The following is a 7,307-nucleotide window of genomic DNA, read 5'->3' as shown; positions in this document are numbered from 1 at the left end:
GACTCCAACAGCAAAAGCAGTTGCCTATGTCAATCTACTATCCCCCATAGTACAAAAGTTAGTACAAAAGTCAATAGTACAAAAGTTGATCTATTCTGTGCGAGAAAGAAATATTCCAAACATAGTCTGGGACAGTTGTGGGATGCGATAGATCCCAAATTAATGAAACCACTAGTATAAAAAAAACATGCAACAGCCTCAAAAATTGCAGTCCAAATAAATGCTTCCAGAGAGTTCAAGTAACAGACACATCAACATCAACTGTTCAGAGGAGACTGAATGAATCAGGCGTTCATGGTCAAATTGCTGCAAAGAAACCACTAGTAAAGGACACCAATAATAAGAGACTTGCTTGGGCCAATAAACACGGACAAAGGACATTAGACCGGTGGAAATCTGTCCTTTGGTCTGATGAGTCCAAATATGAGATTTCTGGATCCAACCGCCGTATCTTTGTGAGGCACAGAGTAGGTGAACGGATGATCGCCACATGTGGTTCCCACCGTGAAGCATGGAGGAGGAGGTGTGATGGTGTGAGGTATGCTTTGCTGGTGACACTGTCTGTGATTTATTTAGAATTCAAGGTACATTTAACCAGTATGGCTACCACAGCATTCTGCAGCAATACGCCATCCCATCTGGTTTGCGCTTAATGGGACTATCATTTGGTTTTGAACAGGAAAATGACCCAACACACCTCCAGGCTGTGTAAGAGGTATTTGACCAAGAATGAGAGTTATGGAGTGCTGCATCAGATGACCTGGCCTCCACAATCACCCGACCTCAACCCATTTGAGATGGTTTGGGATGAGTTGGACCGCAAAGTGAAAGAAAAGCAGCCAACAAGTGCTCAGCATATGTGGGAACTCTTTCAAGACTTGGAAAAGCATTCCAGATGAAGCTGTTTGAGAGAATGCCAAGAGTGTGCAAAGCTATCATCAAGGCAAAGGGTGGCTACTTTGAGGAATCTCAAATATATTTAGATTTGTTGAACACTTTTTTGGTTGTTCATGATTCCATGTGTTATTTCACAGTTTTGATGTCTTTACTATTATTCTACAATGTAGAAAATAGTAAAAATAAAGAAAATCCATTGAATAAGTAGGTGTCCAAACTTTGAGTGGTACTGTATATCCCACCTGGCATGACTCACAGTAACACTGCCTGCCTTGGGAACTAAGCACACTGCGATTTGAAGATTCATTTTTAGAAGCACTTACACAGGCATAAAAGTTGGTCTATTTTACTCAAGTCTACTAAAGTGATAGTTTGTCCTTGTGTTTCTTGGCTATTTACATTGTTTTTTCCCCCCACAAGCTAGGTTGTTTCTCAATGTTTGAATTTGCTTCAACTGACAGCAAAAAAATAATCTCATGGCTACTATAGTCAGATTCTCTCACAGGCACATTGTCAAGGACGACTCGAGCAGCTTGAGTGAGTGCCCATGATAACCTCACGCCCTTAAAGGGGCAGCTGAAAACGTTTGTCTCGTGTGATATTTTGGTCAAATACCCCATACAAAACCTATCAGTCGATATAATCGAGAACTATCATCAGAAATCACACAAAATTAATCAGACAGTGGGGCACCGCCTGACCCACTAATTGTTCAGAAGGTTCAAATCAACTTTTCATACGGTAATTTCTGAGTGCAATGTTTACAGTAGGCAAATGCATCAACCTCGGCTGTTATTACACACTGTTCAAGTTGGTGGCATTAATTATAATTTTAATTGCGTTTTATTGTGTTGTAACTTAAACTAGAAGAACTTCTGACATCCTTTCACTTCAAGGTCAAAGATAAGGAATCACATCTATTTTCCTCCACTTCCTGTCTGACTGACATGCCCAAGGTCAACTGCCTGTTACTCAGGCCCAGATGCTAAGATATGCATATAATTTGTACCATTGGATAGAAAACACTTTGAAGTTTGTAGAAATGTTAAAATAATGTATGCAACGATAAGACAATTGGTATGATCAAGTACAGTGTCTTCTCAGTCTCAATAACTTCAAATAACTTAACAATATTTGGATGATTCAGCAACTTCATGATCCTCACTTCACAAAACAGCTTTTGGAGACTGGAAGAGTTAGAAGCAAAACCAACCAGAATTTTATTTTTTGAGAGAGCCCATGATCAACTTCTTAAGGTATAGGGGATAGCATTTTCACTTTTGGATAAATAGCGTGCCCAATTTAAACTTTCTGCTACCCATGCCAGGAATATAAGATATGCATATTATTAGTAGATTTGGATTGGAAACACTGAAGTTTCTACAACTGTTTGAATCATGTCTGTGAGTATAACACAACTTATGTAGCAGGAAAAACCCAGAGGACTAACCGTTCAGAATTATTATTTTTTTAGGTCACTGTCTGTTAATTGGGTTCTCATGGGGAAATTATATTTCTTAGGCACTTGTTTGCAGTTCCTACCGCTTCCACTAGATGTCACCAGTCTTTGGAATTTGGTTGAGGTTATTCCTTTGTGCAATGAAGAAGTATGGCCATCTTGGAAAAGGGTAACGCTGTTGGAGTTGGCCAAGACTTGAAAAGTAGAGTTAGTTTCCTCTCGTCCTCTATTGAAAATAGATAGACCCATCTTCAATTTGATCGATTATTAACGTTTGAAAATACCTAAAGTTGTATTACAGAAGTAGTTTGAAATATTTTGGCAAAGTTTATAGGCAACTTTTGAAATATTTTGTAGTGACGTTGCAAAAATCCTACAAAGTGATTTTATGGATTTTTTTCCCTCATTTTGTCTGTCATAGTTGAAGTGCAATTAATCGAACAAAATGACCAATTGTGATGTTTATGGGACATATTGGAGTGCCAACAAAAGAAGCTCATCAAAGGTAAGGGATGTTTTATATTTTATTTCTCGTGTAGCGCCTGCAGGGTTGAAATATGCTACCCTCTTTGTTTACTGTTGTGCTATCATCAGCTAATAGCTTCTTATGCTTTTGCCGAAAAGCCTTTTTAAAATCTGACATGTTTGCTGGATTCACAATGAGTGTATCTTTAATTGAGTATCTTACATGTGTGATTTAATGAGAATTTGATTTAAAATTCAATTTATTTGAATTTGCCGCGCTGCATTTTCCCTGGTTTTTGGCCAAGTGGTACGCTACCGTCCCCTATACCATAAGAAGTTCATGGAAAGCTATGAGTCCTATGCAATTCGAGCTCCCAGATTCCAATTCCTATGGCTTCCATTACATTTACATTTAAGTCATTTAGCAGACGCTCTTATCCAGAGCGACTTACAAATTAGATGTCAACAGTCTTTGTTCAAGGTTCCAGGCTTGTTTCTTCCCAAACAAGGAAAGATTGAGTTTTGGTACTGGGAGTCAGAGTTGGAAATCAGTCTGTGCGAGCGTGACGAAGAGGACGCGCACTTGCTAATTTTACTTTTATTTTTTACTGTTAAAAGCTTAAATTCTTGTTAATATAACTACATTGTCTGATTTACAATAGGCTTTACAGCAAAAGCATGCCATGCGATTGCTTGAGGAAGGCGCCCCACATCAAAATATTTTTCAACCAGCGCAGGCTTCGTAAAATCAAATCCTCAGGTACTCTAATATGTAAATAAATGATACAATTTAAGACGGAATGTAGTATGTTCAATACTGGAGATAAATAATGAAGCGCACCCTCTTCCACACGCGACATAAGACAACAGTCTAAAATGAGAGCCACCTTGAAAAACTACAATTAGTAAGTAATTCTTCAAAAAACAAACCTGAAACCCTTTCTAAAGACTGACCTCTGGTGGAAGCCATAGGAACTGCAATCTGGGAGGTATTCCTTTGAATCTCCCACAAACAAGCATTTAATGGAATGTGGATGGATTATCCTCGGGTTTTCGCCTGCCATATCAGTTCTGTTATACTCACAGACATTACTTTAACAGTTTTAGAAACTTCCGAGTGTTTTCTATTCAATACTACCAATTATATGCATATCCTGGCTTCTGGGCCTGAGTTACAGGTAGTTTACTTTGGGAACATCATTCATCCGAATTTCCCGAATACTGCCCCCTAGACCTGAAAGGTTAATATCACAAATTTGTATGATTATATATTTGAATTGCGCGCCCTCCAATTTTACCGGAAGTTGTCGACAGGTGACCGGGACGCCTATCCCAGAAAGGTTTTAACCTGTGATTTACAAGGATAATGTAATGGATTTTAAAAGGTGGGATAGACACTAATGTGATCCATAGTAGGGGAGACCATTTATTGAGTGACTATTTTATCAATTTCACATGATTAGCAATTTTGAATTAGAACTCTTTTCGGCTTAAATTTCTCAGGAACTATGGCATAGGTCGTCACTAGTTACCACAGCCACAAATTCCTGATTATTGCTAAACACCATCTATTTCTACAATTTCTCTTCTTAAAATCTGATTTTAAAACTAACCTAAACCCTAAATTTGTTCCACCTCAAAAAGTACAAGGAAGAGGATTTCAACACTCATCTCAAATTGTTCCTGTTAGAAAAAGGTAAGATTAGCATTCCTGCAACATTATTTTGTTGAAATATAATTTGATCTCTGAGAAATTAAGCTAATTAATTGCACCCAAATTGGCCTTTTTTAATTTATAGGATTTTCCTATAGGAAAACCTGGTTGACTGCTTTCCACCAGACACTGGGAGATTAATTCACCTTTCTGCATGACAATACCCTAAAACACAATACAAAATCTACACTGGAGTTGCTTACCAAGAAGACAATGAATGTTCCTGAGTGGCCGAGTTGCAGTTTGGACTGAAAACTACTTGAATACCTGAAAATGGTTGTCTACTGTAGCAATGATCAACAACCAATTTGACAGAACTTGGAATAAAGGGCAAATGTTGTACAATCCAGAGGTATGTACAGTTGAAGTCGGAAGTTTACATACACTTAGGTTGGAGTCAATAAAACTAGTTTTTCAACCACTCCACAAATTTATTGACAAACTATAGTTTTGGCAAGTCAGTTAGGACATCTACTTTGTGCATGACACAAGTCATTTTTCTAACAATTGTTTACATACAGATTATTTCACTTATAATTCACTGTATCACGATTCCAGTAGGTCAATAGTTTACATACACTAAGTTGACTGTGCCTATAAACAGCTTGGAAAATTCCAGAAAATGATGGCATGGCTTTAGAAGCTTCAGATAGGCTAATTGACATCATTTGAGTCAATTGAAATCAAATTTATTTGTCACATACCATGGTTAGCAGATGTTAATGCGATATAGCGAAATGCTTGTGCTTCTAGTTGCGACAATGCAGTAATAACCAACGAGTAATCTAACCTAACAATTCCAAAATGACTACCTTATACACACACAAGTGTAAAGGGATAAAGAATATGTACGGCAACTGCTGCGCCTTCTTCACGATGCTGGCTGCGAGGAACTTAAAACTTACTACCCTCTCCACTACTGTCCCATCGATGTGGATAGGGGGATGCTCCCTCTGCTGTTTCCTGAAGGCCACAATCATCTCCTTTGTTTTGTTGACATTGAGTGTGAGGTTATTTTCCTGACACCACACTCTGAGGGCCCTCACCTCCTCCCTGTAGGCAGTCCCGTCGTTGTTGGTAATCAAGCCTACCACTGTAGTGTTGTCCGCAAACTTGATGATTGAGTTGGAGGCGTGCGTGGCCACGCAGTCGTGGGTGAACAGGGAGTACAGGAGAGGGCTCAGAACGCACCCTTGTGGGGCCCCAGTGTTGAGGATCAGCGGGGAGGAGATGTTGTTACCTACTCTCACCACCTGGGGGCGGCCCGTCAGGAAGTCCATTACCCAGTTGCACAGGGCAGGGTTGAGACCCAGGGTCTCGAGCTTGATGATGAGTTTAGAGGGTACTATGATGTTAAATGCTGAGCTGTAGTCGATGAACAGCCTTCACACATAGGTATTCCTCTTGTCCAGATGGGTTAGGGCAGTGTGCAGTGTGGTTGAGATTGCATCGTCTGTGGACCTATTTGGGCGGTAAGCAAATTGGAGTGGGTCTAGGGTTACCTTAGCTTTCTTGGGAACAGGAACAATGGTGGCCCTCTTGAAGCATGTGGGAATAGCAGACTGGGATAAGGATTGATTGAATATGTCCGTAAACACACCAGCAAGCTGGTCTGCGCTCTGAGGACGCGGCTGGGGATGCCGTCTGGGCCTGCAGCCTTGCGAGGGTTAACACGTTTAAATGTTTTACTCACGTCGGCTGCAGTGAAGGAGAGTCCGCATGTTTTGGTTGCGGGCCGTGTCAGTGGCACTGTATTGTCCTCAAAGCGGGCAAAAAAGTTATTTAGTCTGCCTGAGAGCAAGACATCCTGGTCCGTGACCGGGCTGGTTTTCTTTTTGTAATCCGTGATTGACTGTAGACCCTGCCACATACCTTTTGTGTCTGAGCCGTTGAATTGCGACTACTTTGTCTCTATACTGACGCTTAGCTTGTTTGATTGCCTTGCGGAGGGAATAGCTACACTGTTTGTATTCGGTCATGTTTCCGGTCACCTTGCCCTGGTTAAAATCAGTGGTTCGCTCTTTCAGTTTCACGCAAATGCTGCCATCAATCCACTGTTTCTGGTTTGGGAATGTTTTAATCGTTGCTATGGGAATGACATCTTCAACGCACGTTCTAATGAACTCGCTCACCGAATCAACGTATTCGTCAATGTTGTTGTTGGACGCAGTGCGGAACATATCCCAGTCCACTTGATGGAAGCAGTCTTGGAGTGTGGAATCAGATTGGCGGGACCAGCATTGAACAGACCTCAGCGCGGGAGCTTCTTGTTTTAGCTTCTGTCTGTAGGCAGGGAGCAACAAATTGGAGTCATGGTCAGCTTTTCCGAAAGGAGGGCGGCGGAGGGCCTTATATGCGTCACTATGGTGTATTATGTGTAGATGGGTGAGAAAAAACTATTTAATTCATTTTAAAATCAAGTTGTAACACAACGAAATGTGGAATAAGTCAAGGGGTGTGAATACTTTCTAAAGGCACTGGATATTCGCATTTTCACGCTTCTTGTCCAAATCATTCTAAAGTATAAAAATGTATTGTGGTACTCAATTATGTTACTTATACATTATTTCGATTTGATGTGCCAAACATTTTAATGTAAGTACCATCAGCTTGCATTGGATTTGTGATACAATTGCTAAATGTTAGCATTTGAAACAGTGACCAGGTGAACAAAACCAAAGCATGGGTTGCTATCATAGCATATCCACAAACTGCTTACAGGTTAAGGAAATCAATATGTAATTTGGTAATTTAGGTGAACTATCCCTTTAA

Source organism: Oncorhynchus masou, chromosome 11 (assembly GCF_036934945.1).
Source record: "Oncorhynchus masou masou isolate Uvic2021 chromosome 11, UVic_Omas_1.1, whole genome shotgun sequence".
Lineage (NCBI taxonomy): Eukaryota > Metazoa > Chordata > Actinopteri > Salmoniformes > Salmonidae > Oncorhynchus > Oncorhynchus masou.
The sequence above is the reverse complement of the archived record's forward strand: the minus strand, read 5'-3'. Positions refer to the sequence as shown.